At 47.9% G+C, this 24,361-nt stretch overlaps 1 protein-coding gene across 5 annotated transcripts in view; it reads left to right on the top strand.

Moving 5' to 3' along the window:
* Positions 1–24,361, top strand: part of Fam53b (family with sequence similarity 53, member B) — a 102,343-nt gene that overhangs the window by 7,032 nt on the left and 70,950 nt on the right. Inside the window, exon 1 of one of the 5 annotated variants that reach the window (NM_001107556.1) lies at positions 4,154–4,384. The exons of the other annotated variants lie outside the window; for them this stretch is intronic. The gene's annotated coding sequence lies outside the window, so the exon portion shown is untranslated. Of the gene's footprint in view, positions 1–4,153; positions 4,385–24,361 lie in introns of those variants that run through there. 5 annotated transcript variants of the gene reach the window in all.

The following is a 24,361-nucleotide window of genomic DNA, read 5'->3' as shown; positions in this document are numbered from 1 at the left end:
TGAGCGTCCAGCCGGAGGTGGGCTGCTTACTTCACTCGTTGGTTAACTTGTTGCTCAGCGTACTGGCCCCATGGTATTGCTTAGAGGAATCTCTTGCCCTCTTGAGAAGGTGGTTGGGAGTTTGATCTCAGCCCTTCCACCGTGCTGAACCTCCTCCATCAGTGCTAAGAAAACAGACTTTTTGCTAAAAGCAGTGTGCACTCTTGCCAGGAGGGGCCTTGAGTATCCATGTGGTAGGTTCCTTCTGTCGGCTACATTCACCTTGTCATATGGAGGCCACCTTCCCTCCCAAGCTGAAGCACAAAGTGCCCTACCAGACAAAAAGCCCAGCTGGAGGAGACCTGGCTTGCTCTGGCGTTCACACTGGCCAAGGGCCTGGAATCACAGGGAGGCTTTACAGGCTGACTGTCAATAGTCTTTTTGCATGTTTAGAGGTGAAAGCTAATGTCCAGGTTCTGCTTGCCATCTTCTGGGTGAATGCGGGGAGGGCTGTCTCTTGGAACCAGTGAGTAGGGTGTTTGTCTGTGATTCTGTGTCTTGAAAAGCTGTAGTAGAGAATTCGGGGTGGTCTCTCTGGCATAGTTCTAGGGACTGGGCCCTGGGAATTGTGTCTCCATGAAGTCCCTCTAGCAGCCATGTGACTTTCTCAGTTGTAAGGTTCTAGTTACTATACCGCTTCCTAGTTAGGCCTGATTTGTCTGCTACTTTCTGTGGGCCTCAGACTCCATAGCTTGCTTGTATGCCCCCCATGTTTCAAGAGGATCAGGTGAGGGTTTTTGTTTGTTTGTTTGCTTAGTCTGTTGGTTGGTTGGTTAGTTTGGTTTGGTTTGGTTTGTGAAGTCCCTGGCAGAAGGAGGGTGGTGCCACGTGGAGGGATGTACAGAGGAGGTGACAGGCAGACAGAGGTTCTGTCCTGGGCCCAGGGCAGTCTACTTGTCAACCAGAAAGTGGGAAGAACTGGGGACTGTTAATTATCACAGGAACTTAGAGCAAAGTAAGCTGAAACCATTCCCATGTCATTTCAAGCGAAGACAGCATTCATCTCTGGGATCAGTCCTAAGTTCAGAGCACAGTGTTCTGTGTGCTGACTGTCTGACCGTGTGCCTAGAGCAGGTATCTCTGCTCCCTGACTTCCCTCCTCTGGAATATGATAGCCTTCACCCTGTGGGTTGGGTATGCCTAGAGTCCAATGGCCATTAGTGGCAAATGTGTCATCAGGAGGACAGTCAGAGGTCTCCTGGGCTCATCTGGTAAAGGACACAATGCAAAGCAGGGAGGCCTTTGAGCTGAGCTCCTCTGGACAGGCTTTTACTCTCACCTTAGGACTTATGTCTTTTTCAGGGAGATAAGTTGAAATTATGCATTATAATTTAGTTTTTAGTATATGTTTTTTGTTTTTTGTTTTTTTGTTTTTTTTCGGAGCTGGGAACCGAACCCAGGGCCTTGCGCTTGCTAGGCAAGCGCTCTACCACTGAGCTAAATCCCCAACCCCTAGTGTATGTTTTAAAGCAAGAATAATAATGAAATCTTTTAAGCTTTCTCTTTAAGAAACTAAATTTTATGTTTACTAAAAGTGAATTCACTGAATTTTCTGACGAGTAGAAAATTAAATGTATGGATGGATGATGTTGGTGTGGCCTCAGAATCTGGCTCCTCTCTCCGCTATGAGTGGATTCTCTAGAAACCTTGGGTGTGCCTATCAAGGCAGAGGGTGAGGGGCCATTTATCACTTCACAGGTTTGGTGTCAGAGTTCGCAGTTGGTATCACTGATAGGCACTCCCTCTCTGTGGGGCACATCTCTGATACTGGTAACAGGTCAGCACTCTCTCAGTTAGGTTGTGTTTCATCTAGAGTGCTCTCCCTAGTTCCTCTAGAACCCCACCACCACCTGAACATGACCAAAGTCTCTTCAAGGAACAAGAGTTTAACTAAGCTGTGTGTGGCCTGCCATGATACTCGTGTGGAAGTCAGACAAGAACTTGATCCAGTGACACAGGGCAGAGCCTGTGTGCTCACAATGCTTCTGTTGATGCAGGTTGCCTATTCCCTGTGTCTGTGTGTGGGTCCATGTATGCACATGTGCATATGCATATGGGTGCAGAGGCCAGAGGCCAGCCTAGGGCACTGTTCCTCAGGCACTGTTTCTAGTTCAGATTGCCTTGGGGGCATGTGTGTGCATGTGCCTTTGTGTACTCACATCCACATTCGTGCATGTGTGCACACTACCTGCCACGGTGTACATGTGGAAGTCAGAGGACAGCTTAATAAAATTAGTTCTCTTCTTTCACCTTTACATGTGTTCTGGGCATGGAGCTGAGGCTGGACCATATTGCTGTCCTTGGCCTGCCCATTTTCAGTCCTTCTGACCTCTGTGTCTCAGGAGTATTACATCACTATCAGCCATAGCCCAGCTTCCTGTGGGGAGGGCAGAGCAGGCACGGTTTCCCTTCCCTTCCCTTTCCTTTTTTCTTCTTTTTTCTTTTCCCCAATTTGTTTGCTTTATGAGTTTTTCCTGGGATGGCCCTATACATTATATAGCTGAGGCTGGCTTTATGGTCCTGCTGTCTCAGCTTCCAGGAAGATTACTAGGATTATAGGTGTCTACCACCATCCCTATCCCAGTATGTACTGAAATGTTCTTCTGTCATTTTGGCAGTTTTGGGAGACGTCCCTTATCCCTTGACAGAGGAAGATGTACTTATGGACTTTTGGGAGGGGCTCTGTGCTGTGGCAGCTCCTCCCCCTTGGGGCTGGCCTTAGTCCTCTGTCTTACTCTGTTCCTTCTTCCAGCCTGTCACTGGTTTTGTGGAAAGCACAGACCTTGCTTGTCATAGCGATGGTACAAAAGCTACAGTGAGCTTGTCACATCTGGTAAATACCTGACTAACACTCTTAGGCCCCAGAGAGCTGAGAACCTCAAATCCTAGCTCCACAGCACGGAGGCTTGGGTTATGGTAGTCAGTGCAGTTGTTCATAGGGTTCCTACTGAGGACCACACAGTATGATTACTGTAGTGTGGACACGGGTACATGAGAGTCACACAAGTCTGTGGAAGTCGTAGGAAGGTCACTTGAAGCCAGCTATGGGGCAGAGGCTAGGCCACCCCCTTAGAAGAGAGGGCATTTGACTTGAATCTTAGGGAAATGAGGTGTGTGGACAGATGAAGGCTGGAGACAAGGGACTAGCCAGGCCAGGAGAACAGTTTTCTGAGCAAAAGGGACAGCAGCCGCAGGAAGCCATCTCTCTGGCATTCAGGATGATGGACACCAAGGTAACGTGTAGATGGGAAAAGCTAAGCTGGTCAAGGCCAGAATGGCTTCGGAGGGCCAAGGGCTGTGAATGAGGAATGTGAAGCCGATGCTTGCAGGTTTGAAGGCTGTGTCTGAGCAGTGGTGGCACAGGGCAAGGGAGGAGCAGACAGCGTGGAGGCCACTGTGTGACCTAGGAAGGATGCGGTCCACAAAGGCAAGAGGCAGGTGGAGGTCAGAAGTAAGCATCAGGTGCTTAGGCTCCATCTGATGACTGAGACCTAGTTTACATGGGAGCTGGGCCTGCCCGTATGGATATCTGTGCAGCTCTGGAGTGCAAGGGTCCATCTTCTCCAGTAGGCTCCACTAGGTGCTATCTTGGTGATACAACTGACTAAGGGAGGGTCTTGTCCTTTGACCTTAAAGCAGACCCAAGGCTATGCCTGCACTCCCTGTATGACCAGGGTGACTTGGTTTTGTGTATTTTAGTCATAAGGAGCATTCAGTGGGTCACCTGGGACTTTCAGAAGCAGCTTACATCTTACCCATGCCTGTACTATATTGGTGCATTTCAGCCTGACATGAATTACGGAGATCTGACTCACTGCAAAACGCTCCCACCCCACCAGCACCAAGGGGAAAAAACTTCTCATCGTGTTGATGTGATCGGAAAGAAGCTTTGCTGCCCCTTGGGCTCTGTTAAAGCATGTTCTTCGAGGGTGGGGGAGTTGCTGACACGGCCTGGGAAGCAGCCTGCCCAGGTCACCTGACTGCTGGCGGCTAGCCCTCCTGAGCCTCACGGCCATCTGATGCCAGCCCAAATTTCAGGCCCAGTTGTCTGTGTGGCATGTGACTTTGGCCCCGAGGAAGAGAAGGAAGAAAAATAAGGATCCTGGGAGGAGGCTCTGTGCCCTTTGGGTGTCTCTTCCAACCCCTTAGGGTTTGCTCATCAGCACTGATTCCTGAGGTAGGATTGGGCAGTGAACCTCCTGTTCATTTAATTCCTAGGAAGGCTAGCAAAGGCCTTGGCCCATTCAAGGAAAGGGAGAAGACAGATTGGGCCTGGCTGAGGTTACATTGGCCCAAAGGTGAGCTGCAATAATGTAGCAAAAGGATGCCATGGCCAGACTAGAAGGTGAGACCCTGAGCCAGTCAGTATGGTAGGCCACAGCTGAATGGAGTGTACCTTGGCTTGGGGAAATGCCTGTTCTTTCTGTTAGTTTGTGTGACTTTTAGACATATTCTTGTGTGTTGTAGAAAAGACTGCAGGAAGTCACAGCTATGTGGCATGGTTTTCTGCTACATAAGTGCATGGCCAGCAGTCTGCTCTCTTCCTCTGCAGAGCTTCCTGGCCTGCTAGCTTCCTGCTGGGCTTTGAACCAATGAGACATGCCTGTCCCAACCCAGTCCTCTCCCTGTATTTGGGACAGAACAGCCAAGCACAACTACTCCTGTCCAGTTTCTGGAGGGATTAAAGTTGGGAAGGGACCTGATGATGTCTGTCACTGCCAAACTCTGAGTACCCCTCAAGACAGAGGCCTAGTTTTTGGTGTTGAGCTGGGGCTGAGGAGAGGGCCGAGTGAGCCCCCGATGCTGCTGCCTGAGAGGCTGAATGGCTGCACCTCAATTCACCTTTGTTTAATTTGTCGGGGCAGGCCCCTTGTTGCTGCTGGTGCCAGGGTTGGACCAGAGCTGGTTATGTATTGTGTCTCTGGAGAAGGTGGTAGTCCTAGTGATACCCATAGTAGATAGACTGAGGAGAGGCAAAAGGACAGCACTGTGCCTGGGTGGGATCTAAAGCTCAGTCCTAAGTAGAGTAAGAAACAAGCATCACTCAGTTCATGTTGAAGCTGGCCTCCTCCTGTGCAGAGCTGTGTGACTCTGGGAGGAGTTACAGAGAGCAGTGGCCAAGGACAGGAAAGCACCTTTCCATTTTGGAGGCCTCATGGGAAAGTGGTGCTGTGCTCAACAGCCTGAATTCACCTGGCTTTCCAGTGTATCAAATGTCACATGATCTTGCATGGTCGAGGGTGACGACCACAGACGGTGTTCCTGTGTTACGGGTGATAGCATGGAGCTAAGAACAGTACCTAGGGTCATTTGACATGTCAGAATCTTAAGATGCTATTAGCTTTCTTTTAAAAACTTGCTTTTATTTTGTGTGTATGAGTGTCTGCCCCGTGTGTACTGCACATGTGCCTGGTATCTGTGGAAGCTAGAAGAGGGCTTCGCATCCCCTGGAATTGGGGCTATAGGTGGTTGTGAGTTAGCTGCCAGGTAGGTTTTGGGAACTGGACCCCCCCCATCCTCTACAAGAGCAGCAAATGCCCCTAATCACTAGGCCGTCTCTCCAGCTCTGAGTCTGCTTCTGTGTGATTTCTTCCACTGAGTCCCGGATTAGTGCAGATGATAGAGTTGGTCAAGCAGCACTTTGGTAGGGTCACCATCAGTTGGGGTGACTGAGAGCAAGAGAGCCTGACCAGGAGCCAGGAGCCCCAGTTGGGTTTGCCCTAGACCTGCCCTCGGATTGCATTTGACCTTGAGCACTGGATGTACTTTACTTCTCCAGCAGGCGGGGAATCCACAGTAGAGGAGTTATGGGGTGGTATGAGTCAGGTCCTTCAGGACTTTGCCGCTTTCATTTAGTCCACAAGTACCCTTGTCTCGCATGATAGAGCTCAGCACTTAAAGGGGGTGGGGAGGCAGAGGTGTGTGTGCGTGCGCGTGTGCATGTGTGTGTGTGTGTATGAAACCCAGAGCCTTGCACATGTACCAGCCTGTGCTCTCTTATTGAGCCGTACCCCTAGTGTTACTGACACCTTTAAGAAAGTAAATAAAGGATTTAAGGTTCAGCAAGATGTCCAGGCTGGTAATAGTCCTGAGGCTTGAACTCCCAACCTGTAAGGAGTTGGCAGACTATAGCCAGATGACAAAATCTGGCCTGCTGCTTGTTTTCACAAATAAAGTTATGTTGGGAGACAGCCACACCCATATTAAAAATTTGATTTTATTATTTTCGGTTACGTGTAGGTATGTATGTTTACAGGTGTGCTTGCTCATGTGGGGACAGCTGCCCTCAGAGGCCAGAGGATCCCTTGGAACAGACAGTTGTGAGCCATCTGATGTGGGTATTGGGCATCAAACTCAGGGATCCTAGAAAAGCAGCTCTCTTAACCACAGAGCCATCACTCTAATGCCAGCCACACCCATTTCTATGGCTGCCTTTAAGTTGCTATGCAGTTTATAGACCAGATGGTCTGTGGGGCCTAGACTGTTTACTGCCTGCGCCTATGCAGAAAGTCCTGGCCCTTTCTTTCTATGGTGTTCCATACTCCAGATTGTGCTCTTCAGGGTGGTAGTCTCAGGGCCCATGAAACTAAATGGAATGTGAAATCCAGTTCTTAAGAAACACTGGCCACATTCTAAGTACAAAGTGGCCACTGCGTGTCATTGTGAAGCATAGCCATGCAGCCTTGTCCTCCCTGTAGATTGTTCCATCAGGTAGGAGGGCTCTAGTCTTGTTTCCCAGTGTATGGGGAATCTAAATTTCAGAGAACCTGACGTGCAGAGGAGACAGTCTGGTAGAAGGATGGACACCAGAGCTCCTTGGCCTAAAGATACAGAATTGGAAATGAGCTCATTTCCTCTGAGGGTTAGGGAAATATCTGTCCAGGCAGAAGGAACCCGGGCCAATGTGCTGCACTGCTCTCTGACCTCTACCCTGTGAACAGTCCATAGTCCTGCCGTTCTTCAGACTGTAACCCCAGGCCCTCCCTCTCAGCTCAGAGCTCCCCCAGGCCCTTTGTCCTCTTTGGCCCAGTCTGTCAGGAACCCTGTGTGTTTGCACGCTGGGGTCTGCAGAAATCTGCAGCCATTTCTTTTCCTGTATTCAGAGTGTGCTCTTTGCTGCTCCATCTGGACCTGCCAGGATCTACCAGTGTCTCCTGAGCTGGGATGGGAGGGTCTCTGACCTGATTCCGTGCCTGGCTTTGCTATAGGCAAGGACTCCTTCATTCACACAGGTTGGTGGCCCCTGTGCTAGCAGATGCCATAGCACCTTCTGAAAATGTGTCAGTGACAAGCACCGAAGCATCCTGGTGAATAGTGGGGAGCAAGTGGTAGTTCTGTTCTTGCTTGGCCCAGATATGCTCATATAGTAATCTCTGGGGAGGCTGATCGGGGCAGAGTCAGTTTTAGGTATAAAGATGGTTTCCAGTTCACTGGAGCCAGCTATTCAGACACGAGTTCCAGAATCTTCTCCATCACACCAGTACCCACTGGTGGGCAGAGTGTGGAGGAAAGCAGTGTAGCTGCTTGCTATAGGGCTGGTCCTGGCCTGAATAGGCTGTTGTTAAGTATATGGCCTATGTGAATGTCCACTCCCTCCATAGATGGTCTCCACCCCCTTTATATCAGAAGGGAACATAAAACACATACATAAGGTTCAGAGAGGACTCTGGACCTTGGGCTACAGGGAAGAAAGAAGAGTTGATGAGTCTGGTGCATTGAGGCTTGCAGTACGCTCATGAAAGTTGTTCCTAGTAGTAGGGAGGACTTTGGGTGTTGGAAGATGTATGTAGAAAAGGCTTTTCCTTCATGCTTCCAAAGGAAGAAAGGTCCTAGGATAGTCTTGAAGGGGCAAACTTGACCACAGGCCCTCCTGTCATCTCTCTGTACCTTTGGCAGTGTGCCTGTCTCCAGCTGGCCACTCTCACAACTCTTTCAGTGGCCAGCAAGAACATGGAGAATTATGCTGTCCCGACATGGAGAAAGGGGTGAACCTTGGTTCAACTATGTGGGGTTCCCTGCTCCCCTTGTAGAGCTGGCATTGGTCGAGTGCTCCTGTGAACATCACTAGATTGTGTTGTGGTCATTCCTTCCCAGGGACAGGCCAAGCTTCAGCCCTAGGCCTGAGATTGTAGGCCTTGGGCTGGAACCTGTTTTTCTCACTCAGTTTTGTCCCCAAACTGCTATTTGAAAGAACTCTTTGGCTATTCTGGATGGTTTTGCCAACCAGATTTTTTATCATGACCTTTGGGCAGAGATGTAGGTTGGTCTCTGTAGGGTGACATTTTAGAAAGTGAACTCCACACAAATTTCCCTTTGACTGTGTTGTTGTGGTACAAGAAGTTTTCATTTGTCCTAGGCTATTTTGAAATGTAGAAAACTACCCCCATGTTTCTATGTCTTATACAGAAGTCATCAAAGTAGAATCCTCTGTTCTCTGCAGTATAGGGACAAGGGGGCAGCTGCTCAGGATGACTCAACAAAGCCAGCAGCCTAGAGGGGCTTCTCCATCTTCCCAGCTTAAGTGATGACGTGGAACTTCTCTCTTTCCCCAAATCCCCCTTAGGGGAGAGTCCAGAAGATGCCTGACTGATGTGGTGCAGGTCTTAGATGCCTCTGTTCCACACAATGTAAGCCCACTCTTAGAATGCATGGCACAACCTAGAAAGGACTCGTCATCTCTCCAGACTGTGCTCGGAGAGACTGGCCTGTCCTGGGATTGGTAGTCTCATGGCTCAACTTCGATGTGCAGACTTTCACAGTCAGTATAAGGCCTTCAGGTGACTCAGAGTGGTCGGGGAGTGATGCAGAGGGTCCACATGCCTGTGGACTTCCAAGATCAGAGTTAGTCCATCTGGCTCTTCAAATCAGTATGAAAACTTAATAGAGATGTTGGGTATTGGTAGGGATCCAAATTGTTATCATTAAGACCATAGTTTGCACAGTGGTGCTCTGGGGGCTAGATGTCCTTACAGTTTGTTTGGCCCAAGGATGATTTACCAATGTTTGAACTTCTGGCTGCCCTAACAACTTGCTTTCAAAGAAGAATCATTTTGTTTTTCTGTGTGTGTGTGTGTGTGTGTGTGTGTGTGTGTGTGTACACATATGGGTTCAGGTGTGCTGGGAACTAAACTCAGGCCCTCTACGGTAGTAGTATTCTCTCTTAACTGCTGCTCATCGCTCCAGCTCCATCCTTTGATTTTTAAATCATTTATCTTAAAATTTTTATTTATTATTATATTATTATTATGTGTGAGTGTGTATGCTATGGAGCACATGTGGAAGTCAAATGTTATGGAGCTGGTTCTCTACACTTAAATTTTTTTAAAAATATTATTTATTATGTGTTTGGGTATTTTGCTTACGTGTATGTCTGTGCACCACACACGTGCAATGCCTATGAAAGCCAAAAGTGAACATCCAATTCCTAAGAACTGGAGTTACAGTTGTAAGCCATCATGTAGGTGGTGGGAATTGAACCCAGGTACTCTGGAAGAATAGCCAGCACTCTTAATCATTGAGCCACCCCTCTAGCCCCTTTTATCCTACCTTTATGTGGGTTCTGGGGATCAAACTCAAACACCTTCACCAACTGACCCATCTCACAGCCCCTACCCACCACCCTGTTTTTAGACTGGCTGGCCGTATAGCCCAGGCCTGCCTCCCATTTGTTATGTAGTCAGAGTTGGTCTTGAATTCTTAATCTTCCTGCCCATACCTACCAGTTGCTACAATTACAAGCATGTGCCACCATGCCTTGCTAATGTTTCAATTGCTTGACAAGATTTAAACACCACAAGATTGCACAGAGTATAATGTAGCATTTTGGTTTCTATTAATAAGCTGGAGGGTTCTCGTTATTGTCTGGGGCCTCTCCCTCAGAGCTGCAGAGCACTTATGTGTACCCGAAGCACTTGGCTGTTGGTAGGCATATATTCTGAACACAGTGTTGTTCCTACCCTGTGCAGCTAGCTCCTCATCTCTTCCCTGTGCAGCCTCAAAAAGCATATGAGTATTCACCAGGGTATTTGCTGCAGGGCTAGCAGTGGTGAGCAGCCGTGGCTGGTAGAAACACCCTGCAGATTGTTCTTTCCAGTGCTCAAGGTCTTTGCCAACATAATGCTAACTGTTCTACCTGGAAGGAAACTCCCAAGTGAGCAGGAGCTTGGAGGTCGTGTGCTCCCACAGTAACTGTTAATGGAAGTCCACACATATCCTCTAAGTCCCCAGGGCCAGTCTTAACCTAACTCCATCAGCTCTGTGGTGTCACTTCTTGTCTAGGTCACTTCTTGAGGCCAACCCAGGGATTCTTTTGTCCCTTCCCCTCATAAAGCCCTTTGAAGTGCTTTACCCCATTTAATCTTCTCAGTCTGAGAAGAACTTTCACAATTTTCACAGACACTGCACGATTCCTTCTAAAATAAGGATTTTATCTTTAACATCTCTTGACAGGCTGTCTAGCTGCCATGTATACAGTAGATAATTTCTGCTCGCTGCTGGTAAAGAAGGACTGCTGAGGATAAACTCAGTGTGCCTCGAAGATTCTTCTAGTTGGTGCTTTTTGTCAGAGGTTCGTGAACCCCGTGAAAGTAAAGAGTACAAATGGCAACACTGAGGAGGCAGAGCAGGCAGATCTCTGAGTTTGAGGCCATCCTGATCTGCAGATGGAGTTCTAGGACAGCCAGGGCTACACAGAACAACTTTGTCTTGCAAAGCAGGGGGGGGGGGGGGGGAGGAGCTTTAGGGGCTGGGAGATGGCTCAGTGGCTAAGAGCGCTCTGCTAGAGGGGCCAGGGCAGCTGATACCCACTGCCAACTCCCACAGGCTCTGCATGCATTTAATGCACAGACATAGATGTAAGCAAAATACACAAATACACAAGATTTTTTAAAAATTTAAAAAAGAATGGTGTTTTTCTTCCACATTTCTGGTAGCAGCTAGTCTTATGTCACCCAGCTCTGTTATTTCCTCCTCTGGTCACAGATCCTCTGCAGATTCCATTTTTGTCCTGTTCGGACCTCTCAGTGTCATCCTCGGTTTGCAGCCGAATTGAGAGACGTGTGGCATATGTCACATTGCCTGAGAGCCCTCTTGCCTCCCCCCGGTTTTCGGCAGAGACTTGTTCTTATCTCTGCCTACCTTCCACAATGGCCAGCACATCCTAAGTTTCAAAGTTGGCCCTGTCTCTTAGTTTGTTAGGCCAAGTCACTGGAGTCAGGGCTCAAAGGCCCTAATGCCGGAGTTGTCCCTGAGTGCATTGTGGAGACATTGGGAACACTTCTGCCTTAGGTCCTGGTCCAGAGGAAGTGCTGGCTGGGCTGTAGGATTCCTGCCCCTACTGGCCTCTTGACATTTTACAAGAAATGCAACCTTTGTGGATCCTGGGTTTCTCTTTTGCAAATGACCATCTCCATTGCTTAGGTTCTGGGACTGAATCTACTTAAATGGTGACTGCTGGCCACCTCTGAGTGTTTCTGATGCATTTTTAGTCTTCCCCAAGGACTGAAATTCTTTCTAATGAGCATTCAGGTGATGCTGCTGTTGCTACTGTTGAAGCAGCTGTTTAAGCTGCCTTGTGTGGCAGTTCTCTCTTACATACATCACCCACTGACCATCCCTGTCCCCTCACTTTCTTTATCTGGACCCTGGATGTCAAAGGAGATACCTTTGAGTTTGAAGCCGTGGTTTCTCAGAGGTTTATTTACCTATTCTCCCGAAGAAAGACTATGGTCGAATGGCTGATAGAACTGTCAAGCATTGAGTTTGTTCTCTGGAACGCTCAAGATTCCCCACAACAGCTCTCAGTTGTGTTGGAACTTTATTGTCCCAAGTGGCTTGAACTCAGGGACCCTGTGTAGTAGTGGGATTCTTTTACTTGAGCTTCTGGAAGTGAAAGACCCCTACACTGGCTGGTGAGTAGAGGTTTAGAGCCAAAAAGGTATGTGCTTGAGACCATGTAGCACAGCCAGCGCTTGGATTGAAGGTGCCTGTGGAGGCTTAGTGCTTGCTGAGATGGAAAACCAAAAGCCAAGTGGAGTAAGTATGAAATCATGGCTGGCCTGTGGACACTGAAATGGATGGACTAGCTGGCAGGCAGCAGGGAGCTTGCGGTCCTCTCACTCTCTCTCTCTCTGTCTCTCTCTCTCTCTGTGTCTCTCTCTCTCTGTGTCTCTCTGTCTCTGTCTCTGTCTGTCTCTGTCTATCTCTGTCTCTGTCTATCTCTGTCTCTCTCTGTCTATCTGTGTCTCTGTCTGTCTCTGTCTGTCTCTCTCTATCTATCTGTGTCTCTGTCTGTCTCTGTCTCTGTCTGTCTCTCTGTCTCTCTCTCTCTCTGTCTCTCTCTCTGTCTCTCTTTCTCTCCCCACAGTGTGCTTGTGGTAGTTAGAGAACAACTTTACAGAGTTGGTTCTCTCCTTCCACCTTATGTGGGCTCTAGGAATTGAACTTAGATCACCATTCTTGTGTAGTGAGTGCTTTTACTCACTAAATTCTCAGTTTTGCTTTATAAAGGAGTCTTTGCTTCCTTCCTTCCTTCCTCCCTTCCTTCCTTCCTTCCTTTTTTCCTCCCTCCCTCTCCTGCTTCTTAAGAGCTGGAAGATATTAGGCTAGTTGCAGTTGGAACAACTCCCCTTTGCTGTCCCCAAGGCAATGCCCTCTGCTTCCAGCTCCCAGCAGCTGTGGCACGTTGGCCCTTGTGCTTTCATAGCTATAAGAACACGTGGGGAGCGCGTGCTCTGCACATCACTTGAGCATACATCTATGACTGTGGTGTTTGAGACCATTGTGATGTTCTCATATGGGGCTCTGTGTGGCCGCTTTCCTTCCCAAGGGGACAGCACAATTGTCGTATTGTCTGTGGTGTAATGGGTAAGCCATGTGGGTCAGCATGGGATTGCTGTGCTGGAAGATGGGAATAGCTGTTTTGAAGCTTTTGAGCCCTTACGTGGCTATTGTATGGAAGGGGGAGTTTTGGAGACACTCCCAGGATCTTCTGGGTCACCTGACTTTGTTCAGTTGAATACATCACAGCCTTGAAGCTCGGGTCATTTGTCTGGAAGTCTAAAAAAGAAGCAAACTGGGGTCTGTAGGCAGATTGCAAGTTAGGGCAGAACAAAGTAATAATAGTGGGTGGCACCCTGGCACCCTGTGAAGCAGACACTTGTCTCTGAGTTCATGAGGAATGTTATGAACCTTGCCTGCCTAGAGCTAAGAGAGAGCCCTCAACTCCTGGCTTCTGCAGCTTGCTGGATGGAGTGTCAGACCTGTTACTTGGTGGCTTCCTCTTAGAATGCTCTGAAACAGTTCCTATCCATCTGTATATCCCAACACTCACACCACCTTCTCAAGGAAATCCCAGCCCTTTACCTCTCTCCTAGGGATTATTGGCTCATCCTTCAGTGCCGGACACTTATCTATTAAAGCCTGTTGTTGTCCTGTGTGAACATTAAGTCCCCAGCAAGTCAGTCCAGTGAGGGTTGGATTGGGGACAGGACTGTGGTGCCAGGAGGAAATCATGAAGGAGGAGACATGGGAAGGGTGTGTGCAGGATCTGCCTGTGCAGTTGGAAGCACCCAGACTGTAGCAGCTCATGCATGCTTGACTTTTTGGGATAGCTCTGCTCTTTGGCCCTCTGTACTTGTTAGAGTGGAGCTCCTACAAAGGACTCTGCCTGGCCCAAGGCTAGCCTGTAAGCACTGCTTTACCTCTGCTCTGGCTTTAGCCGCATTTTAGAAAGATGAACATACAGGAAACAGCTTTGGGGCAGGGCTCTGTGCTCTAGGGTTGCCTGTGACTGGGTGTGAACAGGCCTCTGGCTGTAGAAGCCCAAGACTCTATTGAGTTGTAGAAGGTTCCATGGGGGATGTCTGTGGGGATGGGGGTTGTTTAGCTAGCCAGTAGGCATTCCAACCTGCTCTTCTGCTGTGGTGCCAGGGATTCAAGCTTGGTCTTCTGTGAATATGGAGGTTTAAGGTTTTGAGTTAGTGTTAATAATGCTATTTTGATAACATGGAAACTTCCACAAGCAAAAGACACCTCAGCACTCATTGACAGCAAAGCCAATGACATGATGTGAGTGTGGTGTTCATCATTTCTAAAAACACAAAACCAAATCAGGTTGTGCCCTGTAGCCCAGGAGGCCTCCAGCTCCTAGTGTTCCTCCTGCTGCTGCTTCCCAAGGGCTCAAATTCACAGGCAGGCCTCACCATGCCTGGCCTTGTTTCTTTTCAGCAGACATCTTCTGAACAGCCCTGCCTGCCAGGTACTGTGGCTGGGACTGACTTAGGCTGGTGCCCTCTAGAAGCTCACAGGTAACTACTGTGAAGCCCAGAGTGATAGAGAGGGCCTATCAGGGTAGAGGGGCTTCCTGTCGTTGGAGGAGTGAGCTTAAGGTGGTGAATTTAGAGTTGAAGAGGGCAGTTGGAAGAGGAAGAACAAGTCCCAGCCAGTGAACAGAGGTCTCGAGGCATGAAACAATAAAGAGTATTTAGGGGCTATCGGGGCTTCTCATGTTTTAAGTGACAGCAGCATAAGTGCAGGGTACCAGATCAGCTGTGAAAAGCAGTCTGGACCCCTAGCCATGCCCACTTTTTCTTTTTTTTTTTTTTTGGTTCTTTTTTTTCCGGAGCTGGGGACCGAACCCAGGGCCTTGCGCTTCCTAGGCAAGTGCTCTACCACTGAGCTAAATCCCCAACCCCCATGCCCACTTTCTTGCTAACCTCGTAGAACTAGTCCATGCATGTGCAAGCCATTCTGTAAAGCTGGTAAGCATCTGTATTCCTTTTATATATGTGGGCATGAGTACAATTGTGCATGTGTATGGAGTCTAGAGGTAGACATGGGGTATCTTCCTTAACCACTGCTCCTCCTTATTCTTTTGGGTTGTTTTTAGACAATCTCTCATTAAACCTAGAGCTCACAGACTGGCTGGCTGGCTGGCGAGCCCCAGGCTCTCCCTTTTCCCCTTCCCCTGTGCCTAGGTTATAGACATACTGCAGCACCTTATTTTTTTTCTTTATTTTTTTCCATCTTTATTTTTTTTTTTTGACCTCAGACTCGAAAAGTTGTACTCTTCATCCATGCATGACTCATACAACACCTGCAATTGTAGTCATCCTTGAACCCACATCATCTGTCCATTCTCTAAATTTGGTCATTGATTGAAAAATTGACAACTAGTACTGTCGATAGGATATCCATGAAAAAAAGAAAATGCAACCCTAACTACCAGATCCTTGAGTGTACCTTAGACTTTATAGAACGCTTTGCAGCGATCACCATCTCTTTCCCTGTCCACTCTCAATGTGGAGTAATCTTATTGAACGTTGCGTTTCCACACATGCCCTATTAATCCTTTGCCTGCAGTTCCTCTCCCAAGATGAGAAACTGAGATGGGAAGAGGTATGAAACGCAAAACAGAAAGAAAGTCCTACCCAAGAATACAGGAAAAACTATCAGTCTCAGCTCTGCAGACCCAAACCGGGAATCCCAAACCTCGAGACAGGAAGATCGTGGGAATCACCTTGGAGGTATCTATTCTGAGAGTAAAAAGCAGAAAAAAAAAATGACAAAAAGATGAACTTTCTCTTTACTCATCCATAATTTACAGCATCTGCCTTGCTCACTTCTCCTCCGTCCCATCCCTCACCTGAGCTTTCAGTCCACTTGGATTGGCTCTTCCTGACACATCAAACGCCGTGACTCTGACGTCCCCAGGAACATAGCCAGTGATTTCCCATGGCTTATGGGGAATCCTCTGTCATCGTTTCTTTTCTTTTTTTTTTTTTTTTAAGATTTATTTTATTATATATAAGTACACTGTAGCTGTCTTCAGATACACCAGAAGAGGGCATCGGATCTCTTTACAGATGGTTGTGAGCCACCATGTGGTTGCTGGGAATTGAACTCATGACCTCTGGAAGAACAGTCGGGTGTTCTTAACCACTGAGCCATCTCTCCAGCCCCTGTCATCGTTTCTGACTCAGATACTATCTGGTCAAGATGCTTGGCACAATTGCTATGGGATTATGTCTTATTAGACATGATTTCCAAATTTTTCTTTAATCTACATTTAAACTCCGTGTTCAAAGTAGACTATCCCTAACATTTCTCACCAGGATCACAGCATGCAGTGCATAGATTATGATGTGGACCTCAGACTCGCAATGTTGTAGTCATTTTTCCATCTTTATTAACTTGAGTATTTCTTATTTACATTTCCATTGTTATTCCCCTTCCCGGTTTCCGGGCCAACATCCCCCTGACCCCTCCCCCTCCCAACACCTTATTTTTTACATAGGTATTAGGGTTCCAAATTCAGGTCCTTATGTTTGCATGCCAAACACTTTACTGACTAAACCATCTCCATAGCCCTTATATTTTATTTATACTAGTTTCTAAAAATGTTCTGTAGTTTTGCATAGATCAATACACAAAGGGCATTCATTCCTTGGTGGGTGCCCTGCCCTTGGATCCCTATTTGGCCTCCCTGCGGATAGCTGATCTTAGTTCTTTTACATCCTTTGAGAGACTCCTGTCCATTAGTACAGTGTCCAGTTTCTCCCCAATGGGAGCTGCTGCGCCCATTCTTCCCTTTCCTTCCTTTTGACTTGGTGCTGTTTGGAAGGTGCTCTGTTGAGACAGCCGTACTCTCATAGCCCCTTCTTTGCAAACTACTCTCTGTGCTTTGGCATGAAGACCTCGATGCTTGTTCATGCTGCTCCTGTTAGGTGGTCAGGGTTTTTCCCAGCCTGGCAGCACCACATGGCCTATGTACCTTGCACATGAGTAGGACTGTCTGTAGGATGGATGGATGGATGGATGGCTGGATGGATGGATGGATGGATGGATGGATAGGCACTAACGGCTCCTGTGGTTCACAGGGACATCGGGAAGAGTAGCAGCAGTGTGGGACTAGGACACTGGCCAATTATGTTTTCATGCATCTCAAGTTGGACCTACTCCTCTCTGCGGTAGTTGGGTTCCACTCAATTTTAGTTTTGTTACTTAGCTGCCTTTGTCTGTGATTTCTTTGCAGAGGGGCCCAAGGCCCTGTGTGGGCTCTCAGAGAATGAGGCTTATCCAGGGGTGTGGTCAGTATTGCTCAAAGACTTCTGTGCTAACTCTGACCCCTGGGCCACACCCAGTAGCAGGCATGACCAGGCCAGCCTGGCTGAAGCAGCCCGGCTCTACCAGCTCTGCCCGGCGGGACCTCAAGTAGGCAGATGCTCCTTCTGGGCACTTGATAGCTTTGTGCCACATGAACATCACAGCTGTAGTGCCTGTTTGCCAGTTTGTTAATAAGTGAAGTGCACAAGGGCCTGCTCAGGCAGAGGACATTTAAGGGCGTGGGAGGGAGCCATCCGGGAAGGCTTTGTAATCCTTATAGCACTGTGGTGCAGGGTTTTGGACCTCACACAGTCCAGGTTCGTTAACACTATTTATTTTTAAGCATGGATTTTCTCTTCTTAAAAAATATTTTATGTGTGCTTGTGTGTATGCATATGTGTGGTGTGTGTGTGTGTGTGTGTGTGTGTGTGTGTGTGTGTGTGTGTGTCCAGAGGTCAACCTTAGGCGTTGTTACTCAGCAGTCATTCACTTTGCAATGAGATTCCTCCTTGAGTCCTGGGGCTCACTAATTTGACTAACCTGGACAGTGAGCTCCAAGAATCTGCCTGGTTCAGCCTCTCTGAGACTTGAGATTACAACTGCACACCACTCTATGCAGATGTTTTAACCAGATGTTGGGAATTAAACTCCAGCCTTCACCTTATTATTTGAGCCTTCACCTTATTATTTGAGACAGCTTCTTCCCCTGGGACCTGGAGCTTGCCGCCTAGGCTGGGCTGATTGGCCTTTGAGTCTGAGGGATCTGTTGTCCCTGCCTCACCAGAGATGAGGTTACAGACCTGTCACCACCCACAGTTCTTTCTGTGTGTTCTAAGGCTTCAGTCTTAGGTCTGCTTGCTCTTGTGGTAGGCAGTTACTACTGGAACATGTCCTCGGCCCCTTAGATGTGAGCATTCCCTCTCAGTGATTTCATTTACTCACCCACCGACTATCACTGATTCCCACTTCTTGGAGCAGAGCTGGATGGCTATGTCTTCTACCTTACCACAATCCCAGCACACCCAAAATATGTGCTTGGTAAGCTTGATCGAGTCAACTGATGCACTTACTGGTCAGATGGACTCTCCAGGACCTCTAATATAGCATTTACTAAGCATGGATTTTGCGTCCAAGTGCCAGGCTCTCACCTCTCCATATCTATTCAATTTCATCTGTTCTCATCTCATTCATGGTTAACTGTGATATTATTATTTAAACGATTTATTATTTGTATGCAGACATTGTGAGCCTACTTGAGTTTTTATGCGCTGTGGGTATGTAAGAGCCCTTGGAGGCCTGAACAAGGTGTCAGATTCCTGGAACTGGAGTTAAAGATTATGAGCCACTACGTGGGTCCTGGGAACCAAACTTGGGTCCTCTGCAACAGCAGTAAATGCTCCTAACCACTGAGCCATCTCTCCAACCCCTGTCGTTATTTTTAATTCTGAGAGCGAGAGACCCTCCCTAGTCTGGCTCGTGATTCAGGCTGGCAGTGTTGGTTGGTGGCTATACTCTTCCATATGGCTACACATCTGAGCGACGTGCCTTGGGAGGTGTGTGGAGGTGGAGTGTTCAGAGCCTGCAGTGAACCTTGCTGCTGACGCAGTGAGTGGGCTTCCTGAGAGCACAGACATCTGCACCAAAACCTGGTTCCAATGGTGCCGCTGGGGGATGACAGCAACAGCATGATAAGTACAGCGGCAGCTGGCGGCCTTGGCAGTTTGTCAAGCACTTTAGGGTATGTTTTGGACAAACAGTAGAACAAATTTTTGTTTCTTCTGGGGCATAGGTTATTTTTGATGAGGAAGATGGTGTACTCATCTTTGGGAATTGAGTTAACTCTTTCAGGGTCCTTCGAATCTCCAGAGATGTGCAGAGATTGGTTTGAGGCTTGAAAGAGGCTAGATAGCTTCCCAAAATGCTTTGCTTCTAGCCTGGGTGATTGGTTGGCTAGGCTGTTTCCCCTTTAGCCAGCCACAGATTCTGCTCCAGGTCTATACTCTCATCCCTTTCAGGAGACTTGGTGTAGAAGGAAGTGGAGAAGAATTTGCAAATGAGATTCTTGTCCTTTCTTATGACTCCACACCCTGTCAGACAGAAAGGAAGACCCAGTGAGCAGCTGCTCCTGCAAATTTACTTCTGTTAATTCCATGGCCTGTCTGTTCATAGACTGAATACCTGGACTGAGCTTAGAATTAAGAGTGGGAGTCTCTTTCTCTATCTAAAGATGCCAGAGTCCAGTGATGGTTTGGTTTGTCTGCTGACAGATGGTTGCTGCTGTACTTAGAGGTTCCCCTGCTGTGATGCTGCAGCTGATGTTGGGAGTGGGCTTTCTGGAGCTGATCCTGCCCTTTGGAACCCTCCCCATCCTGGGGACCAGATGGATGGTTCTGGCAATCTGACCCAAGACGGCTGCTAGTGTAGTGGCTCCTGTCTGTCTGTCATAGACAGACCTGCCAGGCAGCTCTGAGCTTCTCAGATGCTGTTTTGGCAGCTGATGGCGTTCTTGAACTTGAAGATGAGATGTCTTAGAACTTGCGGTGATATAGGGTTGAGGAGAAAAGACAGAAAGCTCAAGTGTGTTTGGTTACTCTGATTAATTTCTGTACCACCTCTGCAAAATAGACTGACGCCACCTGATCAGGAAGGGGAAGTCTTGAAGTGTGCACTGAGGTCAGGATGCGTGGGTGGCGGATGGGAAAGCTGGTGGCCTTCGTGTCTATCATAGTTCCTACAGAGCTCATAGGTCTGTTCCCAGTATTACCTCCAGTATATCACACACAAAATAAGTGTGATCCTGGTCTGGATGAGGATGTTGGAGCCACTCACCTCTCAGCCTCTGTCATAAAGAGCACCCTAAGTGACTGTCCCTGCTTATTGCCTTGACCTTGGTCTGGTACAAGCACAGGGGCAACAGGCATGCTTTTCTTTGCTTGGCTGATCGCTGAAGCCATACTGTTAGGAAGCTGCGGTGTATCCTGGGCTGAGGTGAATCGCCCTCCCAGAAGGAAAGAACATTTCTACAGAAGCGCCTATACCTCATAAGCATTTCCTGGGCTGAGGAGACGGCTGAGTGGGTGAAGTACTTGCCATGCAAACGAGCTGAGTTTAGATCTCTAAACCACTTAAAGCCAGCGCACTAGTGCATATAGCATCAATCCCAGGGCTCCCAAGTTAAGATGGCAGAGTCCCTAGACACCATGTGCCAGCCAGCTTGGAGTGTACAGTTATGAACAGTAGATCCTGTCTGAAACCAGGAAGCAAGTAAAGGCCAACACTCAGTTGTCACCTGACCCCCACACATGTCATAGCATGAATGTACCAGCATTGTCACACATTAATGTGCATATACATATATGTATACAGGCTGGCTTCTTGTTGTTGTTAAGTTTTGTAAGGGAAGAGAAGGAAATTCTTGTCCTGAGACGAATTGACTAATGACTAATTTTTTTCCTTTCTCAAGAAACTCTTATAATTCAGAAGGCTCTTGCCTTCACCAAAATATGCGGATGTGCGGATGTCACATTTTGGGCCCTGTGGCAGCCAATGAGGATTTGACTTTTGCTACTGCTCTGTTTCCTGGGGCCTTGAATACTATCTGTCAGTTGTGAGTGGTACTGAAACACGACCCAGTATAGTGATTGCTCTGGGACCAGTGTGGGGTTCCCATGTGCATATAACAGGCAAGGAAAGTGTGGCTCAAAAAGGCCTAGAGCCACGTAGCTGCTATGTTCCTGTACTTGGATTTCTGATAGAGCTAGTCTGACCCAACCACCTATGTGTCAGGTGACTTGGCAGATAAGGCATTGCTGGCCCTTTGTGAGTGGCACTGCTAGGTCCAGAGTCCACACCTCCTAAGACCCATCCCACCCTCACAGTCCACATTGTCTCTTATCTGAACATCTCCATGTTTAGTTTTGTCTTTAATTTTTTAGCTCCTCACCTCTACTGTAAATTGTGAATTGATTAGATTTGATATAATAGAAATAGGTCTGATGAGCAGGTAGGTCATGATTGTCTTAGGCTAAGTGGCTTACCACTGCTGTAGTTTATCCTGAGGGCCCTGGCTGTCCTGTCACAGTCCTGCTCTCCCCATTCCGCTCTTCATCCTGGCTTGGAGGAGAAGGAGGGTGCTGTGTAGCCCGTGCTGTCAGTAAGTACTAGTTCCCCTGAAGCCTGTTCCCATTTCCCTCCCTTGGAAGTGACTTAGCACACTCCAGGCTGCATCAAGGCCTCTCACAGTGGCTAGTGGTGAGAACTGGAGGAGTGCACATAGGAACCCATCTCTTTGCTCTTTCTTATTGATAAACAAGTGCCTGACAGGCCATGGATACTGTTGCCCTCAGTATGAAGACACACCATGGGCCCTCTTGTTCCCGTGTGCGGATTTGTTCTGCTCCCCGTCACAGCATATCTGTGTCTTGGAATAATGTCATTCCCTTCCCTCTTGAAATGTTTGCTTAAGAAGAACAGAAAATCCCCGTGACACTGACCCAGTGATTGGAATGTCCTAGAAAACAGTCCTGGGTTGGTTTAGCAACTTAATTTACTATTGTGTTTTATTTCCTCCTCTCTATCAAGAAGGGGAGGGGGAGGCAAAGGCCGGGCCCCTTTCTAGCTTTGCACTGTAACTTCAAGGCCTTCCTCAAATATGAGACATCAGTAGACTTTGATTACCCAAAATTCTGGACCAGGAAGATGTGTTCATCCCATGACTGAAGAGAACACCTTTTATGACGCCTCATTCTGAAGCAGGCATAGGGGTTGGGGAGGCAACCTTCTTCGTTTACAAATGACAAATGCTTTGGGATTGCAAGAAGGAAATACCCCTCGCCCCTTGAGTGCACAGCATCAGCAGTTCAGTGACGGGATTTTTTATTTTTAGCCAGTTAGCAAGCATTTAATAAATGTCTGCTCTCTGACGTGTGCTGAGGGTTTCAGTAGATCTTGGGGTGTTTCCATGCCCCCACCAGAGAGAACATCATTTCCTAACCTTATGCCTGAGCTCACTAGAATACAGTTTTATGCATTGCCTTGTGTATTAACAAAGTAGTATAAGCTGCCCAGACCCACATGGCTCACCTTGGGCTGACCTTGGAAGTACAGCTTTCCGGTGCTGATCCTCAGCTTTGATTAGCAGATAGACATTGATAAGGCTCCCGCTGTGTGCCTTAGTACTGAGTTTGAGGATGATTGAAGCAGGGCCACACCTAAGCTGCACATATTACACATGAACTTTGAGAGAAGGGTAAAGCGTGCTGTGGTCAGCATACAATGGAAGACAGGCCCAGGGGGCCCCGGGAAGGTGGATAAGCACAGATTCTGGCTGGACCAGTGTAACTCCTTCCATGTCTGGGACATGTGACCTTCTCTATGCACTTAGCTAAGCTGTGCAGAAAAAGATGAGAAGTGATGGCTTTGTATCCCCCTTTCACCTTCAAGACAGCCTCACCTGTCCATTCGTGCTGCCTGCAGTGTGACCTGTGCTGCTGTGCTAACCTATATTCCAGAGGACTGGCGCTTGCCCTAGATTGCTTAAGAAGAGCTGCCTTTGAGAGATATATGGACCTTAGCATTAAAGCAGTGTGTGTTTTTGTTCATGTAAACATGTGCATGGGTATGTACATGTGCATACAGGTAGGTATAGGTGTGTATGTAGCCTGGAGTTCCTGTGCGCGCACGCGTGTGTGTGTGTGTGTGTGTGTGTGTGTGTGTGTGTGTGTGTGTGTGTGTGCGCGAGCATGTGTTTTAAGACAGGGTCTCTCTAATTAGCCAGAACTTGCCAAGCAGGCCAGGCTCGCCAGTGTGCCTGAGGGGATCCTCTGGCCTCCTGTTTCCCTAGTGCTGGGATTACATGCAAAACTATGGGCTGGGCTTGACTATTTTTTTTCTTTCTTTCTTCTTTTTTTTCCAAGTAAGTTCTGGAAATTTAACTCAGTTTTCCATGTTTGCAAGGCAAGCACTTTACCGACTGAGCCATTTCCGCAGGGTCTAGTAGATACGACAGTCTTTGGAGTTCAAGCAGCTCTAAATTGAAGCTTTGTGTTTAGTAGATCTAAGTTGAGGCTTGTCAAATAGGTAAGCACCAGGTTTAGTGAGAGACCTTGTCTCCAAAACTGACAAACACACACACACACACACACACACACACACACACACACACACACACACGCGTGCATGCGTGCGCATCACAGACAGACACACACGCATCACACACATACACATGCGTACGCATCATGGACAGACACACACACACGCTCGTGCGCATCACAGACACACACACATACATCACACACAAACACACATGTGCATCACGGACAAACACACACACACACACACACACACACACACACACACACACACACATACACCTGTAGCTCTTATGGATATGGTTTCTATTGTGGGGTTTTCTTAAATCAGCCTTGGTACTGAGGATATCCTTAATGTTAAATTCTGATGACAGAGGTTTTTGTTTGTCTCTTTTCTTCCTGTCTTTCCTAATCAATCTTTCATGAGTACTGAGGAGGCTGGGCTGAATTGAAGTGTGTACTCTGGTGGGGCTACACATCCTTAGGACCTTCGTCCGGTTGAAACTGCAGGATCAACTTCTCAGTGTCATCTTGGTCTGGAAGGTAGCGTTCTGGATGTAGTCCCTAAGCAGCTTTCCATGCTCATCCTTCAAACATAGGTGGCTTAGTTAGACCCTCAACAAGGAAGGGCACCCACCCGTGCAGTTCCCTTCTCTTGGTAGCCAGGGAGCAGGCCTGCAGGACACAGCTGCCTCAGCTCTGCTCATGCTTCTGACTTGTTAGAGAATATGATCGAAGGCATTGTGATCATGGAGACATGCACTCCCCCAGATATTCATAAGTTTGTTCCTAGATCCTGTCTCCAGATGACTTGTCACGAAAGTTTCAATGTGCGTAAGTCCTTCACAAAGACCTTGTGGTCTTGCCGTCCCCTCCTGTTTCCTTTGCTTAATGAGAGGGGAAGTGGAACCCAAGACACTGTCAGGAAAATCAGTGCCTGTGGCCAAGTCCACGCTTAGGCTCCAGTCAGGGTTCTTTTTTTTTTTTTTTTTTTTTTTTGGTTCTTTTTTTCGGAGCTGGGGACCGAACCCAGGGCCTTGCAATTCCTAGGCAAGCGCTCTACCACTGAGCTAAATCCCCAACCCCCAGGGTTCTGTTTTTAAGACATGGAGGTACTGCTGCCTATACAG

This window comes from Rattus norvegicus, chromosome 1 (genome assembly GCF_021556685.1).
Source record: "Rattus norvegicus strain SHRSP/BbbUtx chromosome 1, alternate assembly SHRSP_T2T, whole genome shotgun sequence".
In the NCBI taxonomy this organism is placed as follows: Eukaryota; Metazoa; Chordata; class Mammalia; order Rodentia; family Muridae; genus Rattus; species Rattus norvegicus.
Note: the sequence above shows the minus strand (reverse complement) of the source record. Positions and strands in the feature narration are given on the sequence as shown.